At 40.6% G+C, this 20,565-nt stretch overlaps 1 pseudogene; it reads right to left on the bottom strand.

The window, feature by feature from the left end:
- Positions 1 to 17,115: 17,115 nt before the first annotated feature.
- On the bottom strand, positions 17,116 to 19,956 carry LOC119321188 (annotated as a pseudogene).
- Positions 19,957 to 20,565: the final 609 nt, after the last annotated feature.

Genomic DNA, 20,565 nt, shown 5'->3' with positions numbered 1-20,565 from the left:
AATAAGTCAAGGATAGCCTTTGCCATGCTTATTTTGCTAGTATACATGTTGTTGTTTGAAAAACAGAAAGTTTACCGCTGTTGCAAAAATCCCCTAGAAAAGTCAGAGAGTGGTATAATGTTGAATATTTTTGCATATTGAGATATCATAAATTTATTACAGTGGGAATTTTAGTTCATAATTTTTGGAGTCAGGGAACTATTGATACTCTTGCATTCTTTACAGACTGTACTGTTTTGACAGATTGTTGTTATGTTTGCGTTGTTTGCATATGTTTGTTTGTTTAATGATTCTATTTGAGGATAGGAGTATTAAATATGCAGAGGCATTTAGTATGCAATGTTGAATAATAATTTTAGTGATTTGTTATAGTAGAAAATGATAAGGTTTTGCATTGGTTTATACTAACCTATCTCACGAGTTCTTGTTGAGTTTGTTGTGAATGAAGCTTTTGATAAAAAGAGAAACCATGATATGAGAGGAATTAAGGAGACACAAAAGTTCAAGCTTGGGGATTCCCAAGTCACTCCCAAGATAATATTTCAAGAAGTCTCAAGCATCTAAGCTTGGGGATGCCCCGGTAGGCATCCCACCTTTCTTCTTCAACAACTATCGGTTAGTATTGGTTGAGCCTAAGTTTTTGCTTCTTCACATGAATTGTGCTATCCTTGCAATGTAGTTTTCTTTAGCCTTGCTTTCTATTTGAATAAAGTATCAAGATCTGAAATTATTAAATGGGAGAGTCTTCACATAGTTGCATAATTATTCGACTACTCATTGATCTTCACTTATATCTTTCGGAGTAGTTTGTCATTTGCTCTAGTACTTCACTTAGATCTTTTAGAGCACGGTGGTGGATTTTTTTTAAAGAAACTATTGATCTCTCATGCTTCACTTAGATTATTTTGAGAGTCGTTAATAGCATGGTAATTTGCTTAATGTTAATATACTTAGTGTTCAAGATATGTGAAACTTTCTTTGAGTGAATTGAATACTAAGATAAGTTTGATGCTTGATAATTGTTTTGAGATATGGAGGTGATAATATCAAAGTCGTGCTAGTTGGGTAATTGTGAATTTGAGAAATTCTTGTGTTGAAGTTTGCATGTCCCGTAACATGCACGTATGGTTAAAGTTGTGTAACAAATTTGAAACATGAAGTGTACCTGGCTTGTGCATCCTTATGAGTGGCGGTCGGGGACGAGCGATGGTCTTTTGCTACCAATCTATCCCCCTAGGAGCATGCGCGTAGTGCTTGATTTTTGATGACTTTTAAATTTTTGCAATAAGTATATGAGTTCTTTTGACTAATGTCGAGTCCATGGATTATTCGCACTCTCACCTTTCCGCCCTTGCTAGCCTCTTCGGTACCGTGCATTGCCCTTTCTCACCTTGAGAGTTGGTGCAAACTTCGTCGGTGCATCCAAACCCCGTGATACGATACGCTCTATCACACATAAACCGCCTTATATCTTCCTCAAAACAGCCACCATACCTACCTATTATGGCATTTCCATAGCCATTCCGAGATATATTGCCATGCAACTTCCATCATCATCATCATGACATACATTACTTTTGTCATATTGCCATTGCATGATCATGACATCGTATTTATGGCAAAGCCACCATGCATTATTTTTTATACATGTCACTCTTGATTCATTGCACCATCCCGGTACACCACCGGAGGCATTCATATAGAGTCATATCTTGTTCTAAGTTTCGAGTTGTAATCCTTATGTTGTAATCAATAGAAGTGTGATGATCATCATTATTAGAGCATTGCCCAAAAAAAGAGAAAGGCAAAAAAAGGCCCAAAAAAAGAAAATAAAAAAGGGGCAATGCTAATATCTCTTTTTCCACACTTGTGCTTCAAAGTAGCACCTTGTTCTTCATGTAGTGAGTCTCATAAGTTGTCTTTTTGTACTAGTGGGAATTTTTCATTATAGAACTTGGCTTGTATATTCCTACGATGGGCTTCCTCAAATGCCCTAGGTCTTCATGAGCAAGCAAGTTGGATGCACACCCACTAGTTTTCTTTTGTTGAGCATTCATAGCTCTAGTGCATCCGTTGCATGGCAATCCCTACTCCTCATGTTGACATCAATTAATGGGCATCTCCATAGCCCGTTGATTATCCTCGTCAATATGAGACTTTCTCCTTTTTTGTCTTCTCCACACAATCCCCATCATCATATTCTATTCCACCCATAGTGCTATATCCATGGCTCGCGCTCATGTATTGCGTGAAGGTTGAAAAAGTTTGAGATTATTTGAGTATGAAACAATTGCTTGGCTTGTCATCGGGGGTATAGAAGTTGGGAACATCTTTGTGTGACGAAACTGAAGCATAGCCTAACTATATTATTTTGTAGGGATGAACTTTCTTTTGCCATGCTATATTGAGAAGACATGATTGCTTTGATTAAGTATGCTTGAAGTATTATTATTTTTGTGTCAATATGAACTTTTGTCTTGAATCTTTCGGATCTGAATATTAATGCCACAATTAAGAAGATATGCATTGAAATTATGCCAAAGTATCACTCTGCATCAAAAATTCTTTTTTATCATTTACCTACTCGAGGACGAGCATTAATTAAGCTTGGGGATGCTCGATACGTCTCCAACATATCTATAATTTTTGATTGCTCCATGCTACTTTATCTATTGTTTTAGGCAATATTGGGCTTTATTAGCCACTTTTATATTATTTTTGGGACTAACCTATTAACCGGAGGCCCAACCCAGATTTGTTGTTTTATGCCTATTTCAGTGTTTCGAGGAAAAGGAATATCAGACGGAGTCAAAATGGAACAAAATCAACTAGAGAAGTTATTTTTGGAAGGAAAGCAACCCAGGGAACTTGGAGTGCACGTCAGGGGAGATAAGGGCTGCCCACGAGGGTGCCCCCCCCCCCGGGCGCCCCCCGCCTCGTGGGGCCCCCATAGCTCCTCCGACGTACCCCCTGCACCCATATATACTCTTGTACCCTAAAACTTCCAGAACAGAAGATAGATCGGGAGTTCCACCGCCGCAAGCCTCTGTAGCCACCAAAAACCTCTCGGGAGCCCGTTCCGGCACCCTGCCGGAGGGGGATCCCATCACCGGTGGCCATCTTCATCATCCCGGTGCTATCCATGACGAGGAGGGAGTAGTTCACCCTCGGGGCTAAGGGTATGTACCAGTAGCTATGTGTTTGATCTCTCTCTATCGTGTTCTCTCTCGTGTTCCATCTATGGCACGATCTTGATGTATCCTGAGCTTTGCTATTGTAGTTGGATCTTATGATGTTTCTCCCCCTCTACTCTCTTGTGATGAATTGAGTTTCCCCTTTGAAGTTATCTTATCGGATTGAGTCTTTATGAGAACACTTGATGTATGTCTTGCCGTGATTATCTGTGGTGACAATGGGATATCATGTGCCACTTGATGTATGTTTTGGTGATCAACTTGCGGGTCTCGTGACATTGGGAACCTATGCATAGGGGTTGGCACACGTTCTTGACTCTCCGGTAGAAACTTTGGGGCACTCTTTGAAGTACTTTGTGTTGGTTGGATGAATCTGAGATTGTGTGATGCATATCGTATAATCATGCCCACGGATACTTGAGGTGACAATGGAGTATCTAGGTGACATTAGGGTTTTGGTTGATTTGTATCTTAAGGTGTTATTCTAGTACGAACTCTTTTATAGATTGATCCGAAAGAATAACTTTGAGGTGGTTTCGTACCCTACCATAATCTCTACATTTGTTCTCTGCTATTAGTGGCTTCGGAGTGACTCTTTGTTGCATGTTGAGGGCTTGTTATATGATCTATCTATGTTATTATTGTTGAGAGAACTTGCACTAGTGAAAGTATGAACCCTAGGCCTTGTTTCCTATCATTGCAATACCGTTTACGCTCACTTTTATCATTAGTTACCTTGCTGTTTTTATTATTTCAGATTACAAAATCCTTTATCTACCGTCCATATTGCACTTGTATCACCATCTCTTCGCCGAACTAGTGCACCTATACAATTTGCCATTGCATTGGGTGTGTTGGGGACACAAGAGACTTTTTGTTATTTGGTTGCAGGGTTGTTTGAGAGAGACCATCTTCATCCTACGCCTCCTACGGATTGATAAACCTTAGGTCATCCACTTGAGGGAAATTTGCTACTGTCCTACAAACCCGTGCACTTGCAGGCCCAACAACGTCTACAAGAAAAAGGTTGTGTAGTAGACATCACTCTCCTGGATGCAGAAGGCACACACGACTCTAGTCCAACTCCTTGTAATGGTAGGTCGCCAATCATGTAGTTTGAGAGGTAATCTTGAGTAAACTGCTTCAGGATCCACTGCAAAGGAAAAAAGATTTAGACATTGTCATCTAACACAACTCATTACGGGTAGTAAAAAGAAGGCTACATGGTTCTTACTTACCATCCTGCAGTTCACTGTTGTCTTGCATAAAGTGTAAACAAATAGTTCGATTGACATGTTTTGACCCATTTTAATAACAATCTTTATCAGTTTCCTCACTTGATGTTGGTTCACGAATATCTCATTGCCCCATAAGCAGAAAGGGTCGAAGTGTGGATCTTTGGCAATGACATATATACCTAAAATCACCAAGTTAATATTAGAAGTTGAACAACATTGCAAAATGATGTAGTACAACACTCCCTCCATCCCATTATATAAGATTTTATTACATGTATATCTAGACATCATCGGAACATTACGGTAACACTCTTCCTTGTTGGTATGTAGCCTGGGATTGCATATTTAGTCATTCAGTACAATGCATGTTGCTATGTAGCCTCAGATATATTAAATATGGCCCTAGTTAACCTACTGATAAATGGGTTACAGATATATTCAGTAAAATGTCCGATTCGACGATTAATCCCTTATCACCCCACAGGCTATATGGTACCAGCTACCGAGATCCTGAACAGTGAATACATATAAGCAATGTCATGAAACTAACCTCGATGGAAAACAACATTGTTCTCAATATTGTCATGTATGAGTACATATAAAGGCATGTTAAGCACAACGGTCTAAACATCAACCAAATGTATCCATGGTAGACACGATAATCTACAAATTAAATGATAGCTTCAGTGTGCAGGCTTAAGCACGCTAGTTAAGCAAAACAAGAAGTGGAAAGGTGTGTTAACTGCATCAGGCATAACATTTAAAACAAGAAAATAGTCATTCAAACTGGTATTGTGTGGTCTAAAGTACACTAGTTATTGTTAAAAAAACGAAAAGGCATGTTAACTGCAATATCCTTAACAATAACCAAATATCGTAATTCATAGTGGTATTGTTGAAACTATTATTGATGAAATTGAACTACATGACAAATAGTTGCACATATTTAGCATCACATTGTGAAGAACAAAAATAAACAAGGCATAAGGCCATCTCTAGCCGATCCTCTAAAAGTTAAAGGACTAAAACCCTAGTGGATATATATATACTCCAACAATTTTTGGCCGTTTCTAGTCGATCCCCTAAACTTAATGTTGTAAACTTCAATTTGATCAACTTCAAAGCAGGTTCAATCAAAAGTAGCATGCATTCAAAAAAACATAGATAGTTTTGCATAACCGAACATAAAACATAAATTTAAACTAAGCTAAACTACTTTTGGTCCAAGTAGAGGTCGAGCAAATCCTTCCTCGTCAGGTACGGTGTGCCGTGAGCTAGGTCCGGGTTGGTGCTGTCGTCGGGGTCGTTGGGGAAGACAGTCCTCCACTCGTCGACATCGATCTCCTCGTCCTTGCCACCCACCTTGACGCCCTCCGTGCCGCCCTCCACGCCGTTGTCCTCGCTGCCTTCGACCTCGTCATCGGAGGAGCGCACGATAACCTCACCACCCTCCGCACCGACAAAGATCGCCCGCTCCGCTTCACGACCTCCGGGTGCTGCCGGCGGAGCTCTTGCATGTAGGCCTCGTCGGTGGCCTCGGCCTCGAGGCGCTCCCACGCCTCACGGTCCTCCCGCGCCATAGCCGAGATCACCACCCTGGCTCCGGCGGAACGAGGTCGACTGGATGTGTGCCGAAGGGGAAATTGAGCCTAGCCGCCGTGCTGTGGTAGCGGACCTGCCAGAGGTCGTACTCCACGGCCGCGAGCTCGGCCGTGCGGAAGCTACCGAGCCATCGGCGGGCGTGCATCTCCCGATCTGTAATCTCGGCAACCCACATCCCTCACCGCCGCTGCCGGACCCCGAGGTAGGAGCAAGTCGGTTGCCAGGTCCGAGGGAGGACGGGGAAGTCCTCGAACCGGCGTAGAGGCGCGGCGGCGGGCGGATCGAGGGACCGGCGACGGCGGATCGATAAAGAGACCGTGGAGGATGATGGGGACACCTCGACGGCCACCTCGCCGGCGTCGGGTGAAGAGGCCGCGATAAACTTATTTTTGGCCATTGGCTCCTTGAGCTCCTCGACACACAGGCAGAGGTTGAGGATGGAGGCAACGGGGATGGCGGTGACCTACCAATGGTTTTGGGGGTGGTGTGTGTCTGAGTGAGTGGAGGTTCGGGGAGTGTGTGGTGTGCGTGGAGGGGGCAAGGTGGTGTTTGAGGAAAGACCACGGCAACTGAAAATTTTACTAGGCAGGAGTAACGGGGCGGGGCTACTGAAAATTTGGATCAAGGGCGAGCAGACATTTTTGAGATTGCGAGGGATGCAGAGGCGGGAGTAAAATGCCAGGGCCACTAAAAAGTTGAATCAAGGGACTGAAGCAGAGCAGGAATAACAGACATCGCACACGGTCCGCACATACTAATCGGGTGCTATCAAACATTAAAATCTTCCAGGCGGTAGATATTTTCGAGATTACAAGGCAGTAGATATTTTTGAGACCGAGAGGCAAGCCTTATGGATCCCAATCTACTGTGCTGATATGAGGGACTGCAGGGCACGGGCGTGGCACATGGGTAGTCTGACCGAACTGTGTCTATTGTGTACCCAATCGCAGATGGTTTCTACATCCAACTCGTGTGTTGTTTATAAATTTGGCAAAAAGAATAACGCGGGATAGGGTCAGAACAAGAACGCACTTGCATGTGGACCAAATATATGTATGAAAAGGGTGGTTTGATGTTCTAATACCCAATGCACAACTATGATTTGGCAATTATCGCACAAAAGCACAGTATTGCTAGTCAGCCACCCCCCCCCCCGACGAACCCCACTTCATGTCAGCGGTAAGGGAGTCCTAGCTACGAATGCATGCTGATGTCTGCTAGACTACATCGATATTTCCCCAAAGAGGAAGGGATGATGCAACACAATGACGGTAGGTATTTCCCTCAGTGATGAGACCAAGGATATCGAACCAGTAGCAGAACCAAGCAACACTACATAAACAACACTAGCACACAAATAACAAATACTTGCAACCCGACGTGTTAAAGGGGTTGCCAATCCCTTTCGGGTAACAGCGCCAGAAATTGGCAAAAGGATGGGGTAAAGTTGTAATAGATTGGATAATTGGAATGCAAATAAAATAAAGTGCAGCAAGGTATTTTTGTATTTTTTGGTTTTATAGATCTGAAAAATAAAAGCAAAGGCAAATATAATAAAGAAGAGACCCTGGGGCTGTATGTTTCACTAGTGGATTCTCTCGAGAAAAATAGCAAACGGTGGTTAAATGAATTACTGTTGGGAAATTTGTAGAAATTCAAATAATCATGACGGTATCCAGGCAATGATCATTACATGGGCATCATGTCCAAGATTAGTAGACCAGCTCCTGCCTACATCTACTACTATTACTCCACACATCGACCACTATCCAACATGCATCTCATGTATTAAGTTCATGGGGAAACGGAGTAATGCAATAAGAACGATGACATGATGTAGACAAGATCTATTTATGTAGAAATAGACCCCATCTTGTTAGTCTTAATAGCAACGATACATACGTGTCGGTTCCCTTCCTGTCACTGGGATGAAGCACCATAAGATCAAACCCATCACAAAGAACCACTTCCCATTGCAAGATAAATAGATCAAGTTGGCCAAACAAAACCCAAATATTGTAGAAGAAATACGAGGCCATAAGCAATCATGCATATAAGAGATCAAAGAAGACTCAAATAACTTTCATGGATAAAAAGATAGATCTGATCATAAACTCAAAGTTCATCCGATCCCAACAAACACACCGCAAAAAGAGTTTCATTATGTGGATCTCCAAGAGACCATTGTATTGAGGATCAAACGAGAGAGAGGAAGCCATCTAGCTCACTCTGTGCATTTTGAAACCGAACCGAAAAACCATACCGAAAATAAACCAAACTGAACCAATTTTATGGTTTTTATGGTTTATGGTTTTGATATGGTATGAACTTTTCATACCGTTTTGAACTTTGGTTTTTATGGTATATACCGAAAAACCGAATGGTTAACCGAATAAACCGAAGTAAAAAAGTAAATTTATATTTCTTGAGGTGAACAACCATACAAGTTATCATTTTTCTTCTACATGAGTCAAATTCACTGCCAAGCCCATACATTTTCTCGTAACATAGTCATTTTTCTCTTTAAAAATGCTAAGAACGTCCATAACTATCAAGGGTAAATCCATTCATGCATATATAGTTGTATATATAGTTATATACTATTTGTGTAAAATAGTATGTGTTTTGAGTCATAAATTTGTAAATTGTTCTTACGTCATTTTCAAATTCGCATCAACTTTGGTTATTATGGTATATACCGAAACCATATCGAAATAATTTGGTATATACCGAAACTAAACCGTATTTTAATTTCATACCGTATTTACCGAAGTATTAATACCATACAAATCGAAAAACCGTATAAACTGAATCATGTAAACCGAATAAACCGAACACACAGAGTGACATCTACCTACTAACTACAGGCCCGTAGGTCTACAAAGAACTACTCACGCATCATCGGTGAGGCACCAATGGACATGATGCACCCCTCCGTGATGGTGTCTAGATTGGATCTGGTGGTTCTGGAACTTGTGGCGGCTGGAATTGATTTTCGTCGACTCCCATAGGGTTGCTGGAATATTGGGGTATTCATAGAGCAAAGAGGCGGTTCAGGGGGCACCCTAGATGGGCACAACCCACCTGGGCGCGCCTGGGCGCGCCCTGGTTGATTTTGCTCACCTCGAAGCACCCCCAGGTGCTTCTCCGGCCCACTGGATGTCTTCTGGTCCAAAAAAAATCCACAAATAGTTTTGCTGCATTTGGACTCCGTATGGTATTGATTTCCTGCGATGTAAAAAACATGCAGAAAACAATAACTGGCACTTGGCACTATGTTAATAGGTTAGTATTAAAAAATGATATAAAATGACTATAAAATGATTATAAAACATCCAAGATTGATAATGTAACAGCATGAAACAATCAAAAATTATAGATATGTTGAAGACGTATCAGCATCCCCAAGCTTAATTCCTACTCGTCCTCGAGTAGGTAAATGATAAAAACATAATTTTTGATGTGGTATGCTGCCTAACATGTCATCTCATATTCTTTTCTTTATAGCATGGACATTTGAACTTTTATATGGTTCAAAGCAATAGTCTAGTTTTGACATGATAACTTAAATACTCATGCATATCAACAAGCAACCTTGTCTTTTAAAATATCAACGCTAAAATAAGCTATCCCTAGCACATCATGCTCAATCATTGATCCATTCATGAAACACACTCGCATATTAGCTACACCCAATGCTCAAGTACGATCATAGTGCCCCCTGGTTGGTGCTTTATAAGAGAAGTTGGAGACTCAAATTAAAAATTGCAGAAAGTAAAAGAAAGGCCCTTCACAGAGGGAAGTAGGGATTTATAGAGGTGCCAGAGCTCAAAGCAACAAACATAGAGATAAAAACATTTTGGGAGGTGTGCTTTTCCCACCAACAAAAACAACTTAGAGTTCCCAACACTTTCCTTGCTAGATATATCATAGGCGGTTCCCAAACAAAAAATAAAGTTTATTCCTTTTTTCACCATACTTTCAATTTCCATGGCTAACCGTATCCACAGGTGCCATCCATACCAACACTTTCCAAGGAAGTTATTATTTGACAACATAAAGTAAATTCATTTTTCATTTCGGGACTGGGCATCCCTAATACCTTTGCCTTACTCTCGTGCAATGACAAGTGAATAAACACTCATCGTGAGAATAACAGATCAAGCATGGAAAATATTAGCCACCCCTCACCACCTCGCGAGCGGTACGAACACACAAAAGAGAAGTTTATTTTGGAAATTAGAGATGACACATACAAATTTGCTTAGAACAACAAAAGAATACCGCATATAGGTAGATATAGTGGACTCATATGGCAAAACTGGTTTAAAGGATTTTGTATGCACAAGTAGTGATCATACTTAGTGCAAAGTAAAGGCGAGACAAACAACGGGCAAACTGTTTTTAAAGGGAAGGGAGAGGTAGACTGTCCCTTTCGTTTCATTTTTATTTTCTGCAGGGTAGGGAGAAGCCTTGCGCCTTCTTTTTTTGAAGGCAAGTGACTTCGCAAACTGCTCAATTTTGCCCTCTAGGGCCGGGAGCTAATGAATAAAAAAGGGTTGGATACGGCAAAAGATTGAGAAGTGACCAACCAAGAAACGAATAATCTCATTAGCGAGCATTAAGCATAATTAACACCGAATAATGCACCACAAGTAGGATGTAATTTCATTGCATAACTATTGACTTTCGTGCTTGCATAGGGAATCACAAACCTTAACACCAATATTCTTACTAAAGCATAATTACTCATCAACATGACTCACATATCATATCATCATATCTCAAAACTATTACAAGGAATCAAGTTTCTTATGTCCAATGATCTTCATGATAGTTTTTTTTATATCCTTCTTGGATATCTATCACTTTGGGACTAATTTTCATGTGTTGCTTTTGATAAGCTCAAACAAATATAAGTGAAGACCATGAGCATAATATTTATTTCTCTCAAATTAATTTAGGTGAAGCAAAACAAAATTTCTCATAAATTTTATTAACTCTCAAATAAATCTAAGTGAAGCATGAGAGTATTTTCTTCGAAAATACTAAAGCACACGTGCTCAAAAAGATATAAGTGAAGCACTAGAGCAATTCCATAGCTCATAAATATTTAAGTGAAGCATAGAGAGCGATTCTAACAAGTCATGGCATAATTTTGGCTCTCTCAAATAGGTGTGTCCAGCAAGGATTCAAGACTTAAAATAAAAAGTAAAACAAGCAAAGACTCATAACATACAAGACGATCCAAGCAAAACTCATAGTACGTGCCGAATAAAAATATAGCTTCGAGTAAAATACCGATGGTCGTTAGAAGAAAGAGGGATGCCACTCGGGGCATCCCCAAGCTTAGTTGCTTGCTTCTCTTTTGATAATATCTTCGGATGCTATGGGCATCCCAAAGCTTAGGCTCTTCTTACTCACTATTCCTTCATCCATCGTAACATCACCCAAAACTTGAAAACTTCAATCACACAAAACTCAACAAAACCTTCGTGAGATACGTTAGTATAAGAAAACAAGTCACTACTATAAGTACTGTGTAAAACCAATTCATATTTTATTCTTGCATTATATCTAATGTATTCCAACTTTTCTACGGCAAAAAATCATCAAAGAAAATCATAGAATCATCAAAACTAGCACACAACGCAAACAAAACAGATTCTGTCAAAAACAGAATAGTCTGTAGGAATCTGGATATTTCGAATACTTCTGTAACTCCAAAAATTATGAAAAATCAGGATGTCCTGAGAAATTTGTATATTAATCTTCTGCAAAAAGAATTGGTATTTTTATCGCGCTTCTGTTAAAAATGAGAATTAACTTCATGAGTGCAAAAGTTTCTGTTTTTCAGCAAGATCAAACAATTATCACCCAAGAAGATCCTAAAGGATTTGCTTGGTACAAACTCTAACTAAAACACAAAAAACACAATCATAACAGTAGCATAATTGTGCAAACACTCAAGAACATAAAGCAAAAGGAAAAAATAAATTTTATTCATTGGGTTGCCTCCCAACAAGCGTTATTGTTATACGCCCCTAGCTAGGTGTAAAGCAAGGATCTAAGTTTTGTCATCTTTCTCCTTAATTTCCTTAGGGGTGTTTTTGTCATGAGGTTTTGTCAAAACAACATAAAACATATTATCCATAGAAGCACTATTAAGTTGCTTATCATCATAACCCCTTTGATTTCTGACAACAATCCAAGAGTAATGTTGATTAACATTGTTGAAAACTTGTTGGATTACATCTAAAATGAGGACATCATTTTTAAGATTCTCATCAATGATTTGATTATCCCCAAGCAAATGTCTTGATGCATAATCACTATTGTAAAGAATTTCATCTATCATAGGCTTTTCATGACTCATACCATAAAAGTCAAAGATTTCCCTAGCTTCCCATATTATGTAGTCAAATTCATTCATAAGAACGAGAGTGGCCATACGAAAATCACTCATGTAGGCAAAGGATAGATGATATGTCTCCAACGTATCTATAACTTATGAAGCATTCATGCTATTTTATTATCTGTTTTGAATGATTATGGGCTTTATTATACACTTTTATATTACTTTTGGTACTAACCTATTAACCGGAGGCCCAGCCCATATTGCTGTTTTATTGCCTGTTTTAGTATTTCAAAGAAAAGGAATATCAAACGGAGTCCAAACAGAATGAAACCTCCGGCAACGTGATTTTTGGAACGAACGTGACCCAGGAAACTTGGAGTGCAAGCCTGGGGATTCTCGAGGAATCCATAAGATAGGGGGGCACTCCCACCCCCTTGGCGTGCCCTTCAGTCTCGTGGGCCCCTCGAGGCTCCCCCGACCGACTTCTTTCGCCTATATATTCCCTTATACCCTAAAACCATCGAATAAGAAGATAGATCGGGAGTTCCGCCGCCGCAAGCATCTGCAGCCACCAAAAAGCTCTTGGGAGCCTGTTCTGGCACCCTGCCGGAGGGGGAATCCATCACCGGTGGCCATCTTCATCATCCCGGCGCTATGCATGACGAGGAGGGAGTAGTTCACCCTCGGGGCTGAGGGTATGTACCAGTAGCTATGTGTTTGATCTCTCTCTCTCACTCTCATGTTCTCTCCATGGCACGATCTTGATGTATCGCGAGCTTTGCTATTATAGTTGGATCTTATGATCTTTCTCCCCCTCTACTCTCTTGTGATGAATTGAGTTTTCCCTTTGAATTTATCTTATTGGATTGAGTCTTTAAGGATTTGAGAACACTTGATGTATGTCTTGCCGTGCTTATCTGTGGTGACAATGGGATATCACGTGCCACTTGATGTATGTTTTGGTGATAAACTTGTGGGTTCCGCCCATGAACCTATGCATAGGGGTTGGCACACGTTTTCGTCTTGACACTCCGGTAGAAACTTTGGGGCACTCTTTGAAGTACTTTGTGTTGGTTGAATAGATGAATATGAGATTGTGTGATGCATATCGTATAATCATGCCCACGGATACTTGAGGTGACAATGGAGTATCTAGGTGACATTAGGGTTTTGGTTGATTTGTGTCTTAAGGTGTTATTCTAGTACGAACTCTTGAATAGATCGATCCGAAAGAATAACTTTGAGGTGGTTTTGTACCCTACCATAATCTCTTCGTTTGTTCTCCGCTATTAGTGGCTTTGGAGTGACTCTTTGTTGCATGTTGAGGGATTGTTATATGATCTATCTATGTTATTATTGTTGAGAGAACTTGCACTAGTGAAAGTATGAACCCTAGGCCTTGTTTCCTATCATTGCAATACCGTTTACGCTCACTTTTATCATTAGTTACCTTGCTGTTTTTATATTTTTAGATTACAAAAACCTATATCTACCATCCATATTGCACTTGTATCACCATCTCTTCGCCGAACTAGTGCACCTATACAATTTACCATTGTATTGGGGGTGTTGGGGACACAAGAGACTCTTTGTTATTTGGTTGAAGGGTTGTTTGAGAGAGGCCATCTTCATCCTACGCCTCCTACGGATTGATAAACCTTAGGTCATCCACTTGAGGGAAATTTGCTACTGTCCTACAAACCTGTGCACTTGCAGGCCCAACAACGTCTACAAGAATAAGGTTGTGTCGTAGACATCAAGCTCTTTTCTAGCGATGTTGCCGGGGAGGTGAGTGCTTGAAGGTATATCTTTAGATCTTGCAATCGAATCGTTTTGTTTCTTGTTTTATCACTAGTTTAGTTTATAGAAGAAAACTATAGAAAAAATGGAGTTGATTTTGTCTCATACGCTTCATCTTTTTAACCTCTTTCATGAGTATGATGGAAAGGAAAATTGTGCTCAAGTGCTAGAAGAAGAATGCATTAAAATGCTTGGTACTAAATCTTTGAATGATGAGCATGATTGCAATGTTGTTAGTATGAACTCTTTGAATATCCATAGTACTAATGATGATTGCACTAGTTATGATGAAAATGTCTCTTATAAGCATGTTGATTTTTGTGGAGTAGATTGGGTTTGCAAGTACACGCCAAATAGGGAAAATAGATATTGCAAGAGGCATAAGTATTTAGAAACTAAAGGGTTGCAAGAAAGGCTAGATGTGAGTGCTGAAAAATTAAATTTCATTTGCCGTACTTGTGAACTTTGTAGTGAACGTGGTCATTTACATCTCCGATGCAAATTGTTTCATGATCGAATCGTGTCCAAAAATTGTGATGATTTGATTTCCCTTCCACATTATAATGAACTTAGTTTGCTTTTGGGTTATGAAGAGTTGAAACGTTTAACTAAGCATATTCCAGAATTTAATCTTGAGCATTTCCTTGATATTGATCTAGAAAAGATTTATATGGTTTGTGCGGAGAATTGCATTGAAAATCCTTATATTGCCAATTACCTAAAGAAAAGAAAGAAAATAAAAGATGATGAGAATACTAATGAAAGGGAAGAGACTTCCCAATATCCTCATATTATTTCTTATGATGAATCAGGTAATGAGGAGGAGTTTTCTATTCAACCAATCTCGTCAATAAGGAGCTCAAAGAGGAAGGTTGAACCCACACATAATGTGAAGAAGAAAAAGAAAAGAAGGAGCAACAAAGGTAGAAAGGTATCCCTCCCAAATGATGTTGCTCCTACTACTCATTGTGATGATGATAATTGCTATACTATTGGTGCCATCCATATTTTTAATGATGAGAGTGATTATGCTTATGATATGGAAGGGCCCAAGCTTGGGGAAGCTATGTTTGATGAGGATGAAATATTTGAGAATATATTTTCTGAAATTAATGTTTGTCCCAAGCTTGGGGATGCTATGTTTAATGAAGATGATATTTTTAGCCTCCCAAGTTTTGATATGCAAAGTTGTTATGATGATAGCATGCCTCTTACCTATGATGATTATATTGATGAAAGTGGGTTTGGAAGAGTGTCAACTTTAGGAAGTAGTTATCCCACTGTTTTGGAGGATGTTGAATTTTATTGTGATGAATACTAAAGTGGATTTGGAAGAGTGTCAACTTTGTTTAGTGATTCCACTATCTTGGGAGAGGTTTCAATCGATTATGTTGAGAATGAAGTTGCTACTTATGATGATTATTGTGATGAAACTTATGCTATAAAAAGTAGTGATGACTATATTTATAAAACTTGTCATGATTTTGATTACCCTTTTTCTGAACATTATTCTTTTAATGTGGAAACAATTTTTAGTGTTCAAGTCTCTTATGATACTCCCACTATTCTGAATGAGAAGGATTTTGCTTATGTTGAGAGTAGTAAATTTTCTATGCTTGCAGATCATGAAAAGAATGCTTTAGGTACTGGTTATATTGTTGAATTCATTCATTATGCTACTGAAAATTATTATGAGGGAGGAATATATGCTTGTAGAAATTGCAATAATGTCAAGTCTCCTCTCTATGTGCTTAAAATTTTGAAGCTATGCTTGTTTCACCTTCCTGTGCTAGTTGATTATTGTTCCCATAAGTTGTTTTCTCACTAAATCCCTATGCATAGGAAGTTGGTTAGATTTAAATGTGCTAGTCATATGCTTCACGATGCTCCCGTTATGTTTTAATTCTTATCTTTTACATGAGCATCATTGTCATCATCATGCCCACACTACTAGAAAAACCCCTACTAATGGCGCACCTAATTTGGCCATTAATGACGCATCAGTGGTGCGCCATTACTAGCACGCCATTAGTAATTTTTACTAATGGCGCACCACTGGTGCGCCATTAGTATCTGGTATACTAATGGCGCACCACTGGTGCGCCATTAGTATAGGCCAGGGTGCGCCATTAGTATGCCTTCCAGGGGCCATGTATACCCAGGTGCTTTGGCATACTAATGGCGCACTACAATGGGATGCACCATTAGTGACCGCGGCATACTAATGGCGCACTGTCCAGTGATGCACCATTAGTATGCTTTGTCATACTAATGGCGCACTGTCATGTGATGCGCCATTAGTATGAATATTAGGTTTTTTTTATTTTTTATTTTCTGTTTTTTGCACAGGTTACAAAATGTATAATTTGACAAAATATAGACAACACACATTACTAGTTTAAACTAATGGCGCACTCTGTCATGCACTGTCCGATCGCGACGTCCAACCAAAACCAATCACTCTCACATTTACGGACACAACAGTGACTGCCACCGCTAGGCTGTACTTGAAAAAATCGGATGATCAACATGTGGATTTTCACCCAGACAGATAATTTTAACCCACTGCATCCATCAGAGGACATGGCCAAATTCTGAATTCCTCCACAGGCCTTGACACAGGCCAGCGAGGTCCAGTTCTGAATTTCATGATGTTCTGAATAGAGCTACAGCTTGTATATCATCAGTCAAGCGCATAATCGACACGCCAACAGATTTCTCAGTTGCTAAAACAAGAGGAATTTCCCGCTAAACAACAATAGATATGCGCCGCTTCCAGCGCGGGAGAGGGGATCGGATCCGCGCTAGCCAGCCAGTCAATCATCCCCTACCGTGCAATCTCTAAAATGGTGCTGGCTTTGGCGGCAGATGGACAGAAGGAGGTCGTGTGGGAATGGAATGGTGCTGATGACGATCAGCACTTGCCGCAATAACTTACAAGCTCGATTTCGTCGAGTCACCGGATGTAGCTCCTAAAAAATGATGTCGCTCCAATGCTACTTAAGCTGTCAGAACTCTGTATATAATAGGAAAAAGGAAAGCAGTTAGAGGAACGCCGCCTGAAGTGGAGTTATATAGACAGGAAAACCATATTTTCAAACATCAAGCAAGTACCTGGGACTTGGGAGATGGAAACACGTTCCAAAACCGGAGCGTCTCGTCACCAGCACCAGTAACAATTGTCTGTTGATGTCGATATTGACAAGAAAAAAGAACAGTGAGAACAAATTACACTAGACACCTCTAACAGAAGAACAGAACTAAAACAAAATGTCAGGTCCATAGCATATATAGGGATCAAAGAGGGAGTATTTCACCTGTCCATCAGGGGAGATGGCTAAATATAATACTCTGAATGTATGTCCTATCAACGTGGCAAGCTATACAAATAGAGAGAATGGACACAATTAATAACAAACGAGAGACAGTATGGTATAAATGAGCTACAGTGTAAGCTTGTGGCATACCTTTGACATCGTTGGATACCGCCACACTATTATCTAATTCTGGGAGTATCCGTGTGTGCTAACAAGCTCATTCACATTCTTTGACCACACAAGATTACAGACCTGTTAAGACATTTAGCATAATCAGTACATGTGAAGAGCAGCATGTTTTTAAATCTACCCCTTCCACAATTCTACATAAGCAATCCCATGCCTTTAGAACACATGATATCTGTGCAGGTCTCTAACATGACAACTACAAGAATCAATTTTATCTACAGCTACAAAAACATAGCAATTAAAATGTCCGTAGACTGTTTCCAAAAGGAATCCATGATGCCATTTTGATATAAATTTGGTGCTTTCTAGAAGGATGGGACTATAAGGACTTCGGTTGCATTATATTAGAGCTGTATAGGTGATCCAAAACTTCAGTTTTTGTACAACAGAGCTCAGCCAGTCTTGATCTTTTCTGATTTTTGCAGGAAAACTAGTGAATTGGTATGACTGAAGTATTCAGTCAGTAACGGTGCTAAAAGGTTCTGAGAGTTATCCGGCTTAAGAGTAGATATGATTATACTTGAAATTTGGAAGTGCAAATAAGAAATCAATTTAATTCAAAAACACAAACAAGGGCTGCATGTAGCTGATAGATAAACTAGATAGCTAGATTCTTACCTGACTCCCTGTATCCATGGAACTCAAGTGTGTATTTGTGGTCGTATTCCAAAATCTTATGCACCTATCTGCAGTTCCACCACCAGATGCAAGAAGGCCGTGTAGATCATGATGAAGGATGTTCTTGTCACGACTGCCAGAAGAAAGCAATGAAGAGTTCCATGCAAGAGCACCTACTCGCATGCGATGGCTTTCCATGGTTCTCATTCTTTTACAGCGTGTTGCATCCCATATCTAAATAAGATAACATCGAAGATGATAATCAGGAATTCAGAATTTAGACACCCTTGGAATGTCAAATTGTTATACCAATACCAAACATCAACAGGATTACTAAGTTTTACCAACCGAAATACTATGGGCTAAAAGTACACATCGATAAAGATGATGTTTACATTAGTTCAGGTTATTTACAAAACTTTATCGTTTCCCTCATCCATTGGTGGTATGTGCGCAGCACTGACTTGACGCATTGGTCATGATTTTTTTAGAAGAAATGGGTATAACCAGGAAGAAATAGTATCATCAACTAAGTAACCCCTGATGAAAGTACCACAATGCAAGGCCTGCTGGTGAGCTATGGTAGTATTGCAAAATTCTGAAACTCTCACAATCTTACTTTGATGTTGTTTCCACAATGCAAGGCTTACTACTGTATTATTTTGTGTCTGAATTGAAGCTCTCGGCAAAAGTAAATTAAAGTGTCATCCTAAACTTTAACAGATCCTGAACATGTCATTTGATCAATTTCAGATGGGAGCAAGATGAAAACCTGGACGGTGCCTTGGTTAGTCCCTACAGCCAGGTGGGTGCCACGCTGCGCCCAACTCATGGAACAAACGGTGTCGTCCGCCCCCAAATCGCAGAGCTTGGTGACCTGCGGAGTGATAAACTTGTTTATTAGGATCTCTCTCTTCAATTCTCAGAAAAGAAATTGTGCGAGGATGACATTGATACCTTGCTGCTGCATGCATTCCACAGGTAGACGCAATTCCCCAATCCGACCGAGAGGACATTGTGTGAAGACCAATCCACGAGGTTGAGGTAGAAGTCGTCCTGCAATGCGGGCGCATCCAGCACCTGGCAGAAGCAGCAGGTAGGAGAATCACATTCCCGTGAGATTCTCTCTTTGTACAGGAAAATCATGAGGAAAGATGGAATCTTTGGCGACGAAAGAAGAAGATAAAGAGGAATTCCCCACACCAAGAAAGCAAATCAAGAAGAAACCATGAAATCGGAAGTAATCGACCAACCTTGTAGGGCGACCTGGGGATCTTCCTGGGGCCGGAGCCCTTGGGGGTGAAGATGCCGGGGAAGAGCAGGTCCTAGTCGTCCCCGCCGGCGAAGAGCGCCCGCTTGGCGTTCCTCGGCACCTCGGCCTTGAAGCGGAATATGTTGCCGCCGGCGGGGGAGCCGACGGGGGAGGCCGCAGAGGAGGAGGAGGCCCCAGCGGAGGAGGCGAGGCGGTCGGGCGTGTCGGGCCCGAAGAGCACCGCGCGGAGGAGCGCGCAGTAGGGTGAGGGGGGAGCGGCAGATCCGGAGGCGGAGGAGGAGGGGGCCGGGGCGAGGTCCAAGAGCGCGAGGTTGGATCCAGTGCGGCTGGGGATGAAGCGGTCGCTGTAGATGGCGCACCGCGTGTGAGTGCGCCATTAGTACTTTTGCAAAAAAGGAATAAAAAAATAATTAAAAAAATAACATTAGTGGCGCACTTTCTGGCTGGTGCGCCATTACTAGTTACAACTAGTAATGGCGCACTTACTATGGATGCGCCATTAGTATGTTTGGACAGGCGCACTAGTTCAAAAAAAAAATTTGATACTAATGGCGCACCGTGGACATGGTGCGCCATTAGTAGTTTCAACTCTAATGGCGCATCAGAAGGTGGTGCGCCATTAGTGTCAGTCCCATCTATAGCCATTTTTCTAGTAGTGCCAGGTAGAAAGGCATTAAAGAAAAGCGCTTGTTGGGAGATAACCCAATATCTATCCTTACTGTTTTTGTGTGTTCACATGATTATGCTACTGTATTAATCATGTTTTATAGCTTTTGTTTCAATAAAGTGTCAAGTAAGACCTTTAGGATAGCTTACGGTGATAGTTGTGTTGATCCTGCTGAAAATCAGAAACTTTTTCACCCAGTAAATTAGTTTTGTTGATTCATAGATAAGTGCTTCTGATCTGATTCTTTTTGCTATGGATTGGTACACAAATGTATTAGGACTTCCTAATTTGGTAGGATTTTAGGAGTTC

Source organism: Triticum dicoccoides, chromosome 6B (assembly GCF_002162155.2).
Source record: "Triticum dicoccoides isolate Atlit2015 ecotype Zavitan chromosome 6B, WEW_v2.0, whole genome shotgun sequence".
In the NCBI taxonomy this organism is placed as follows: domain Eukaryota; kingdom Viridiplantae; phylum Streptophyta; class Magnoliopsida; order Poales; family Poaceae; genus Triticum; species Triticum dicoccoides.
Note: the sequence above shows the minus strand (reverse complement) of the source record. Positions and strands in the feature narration are given on the sequence as shown.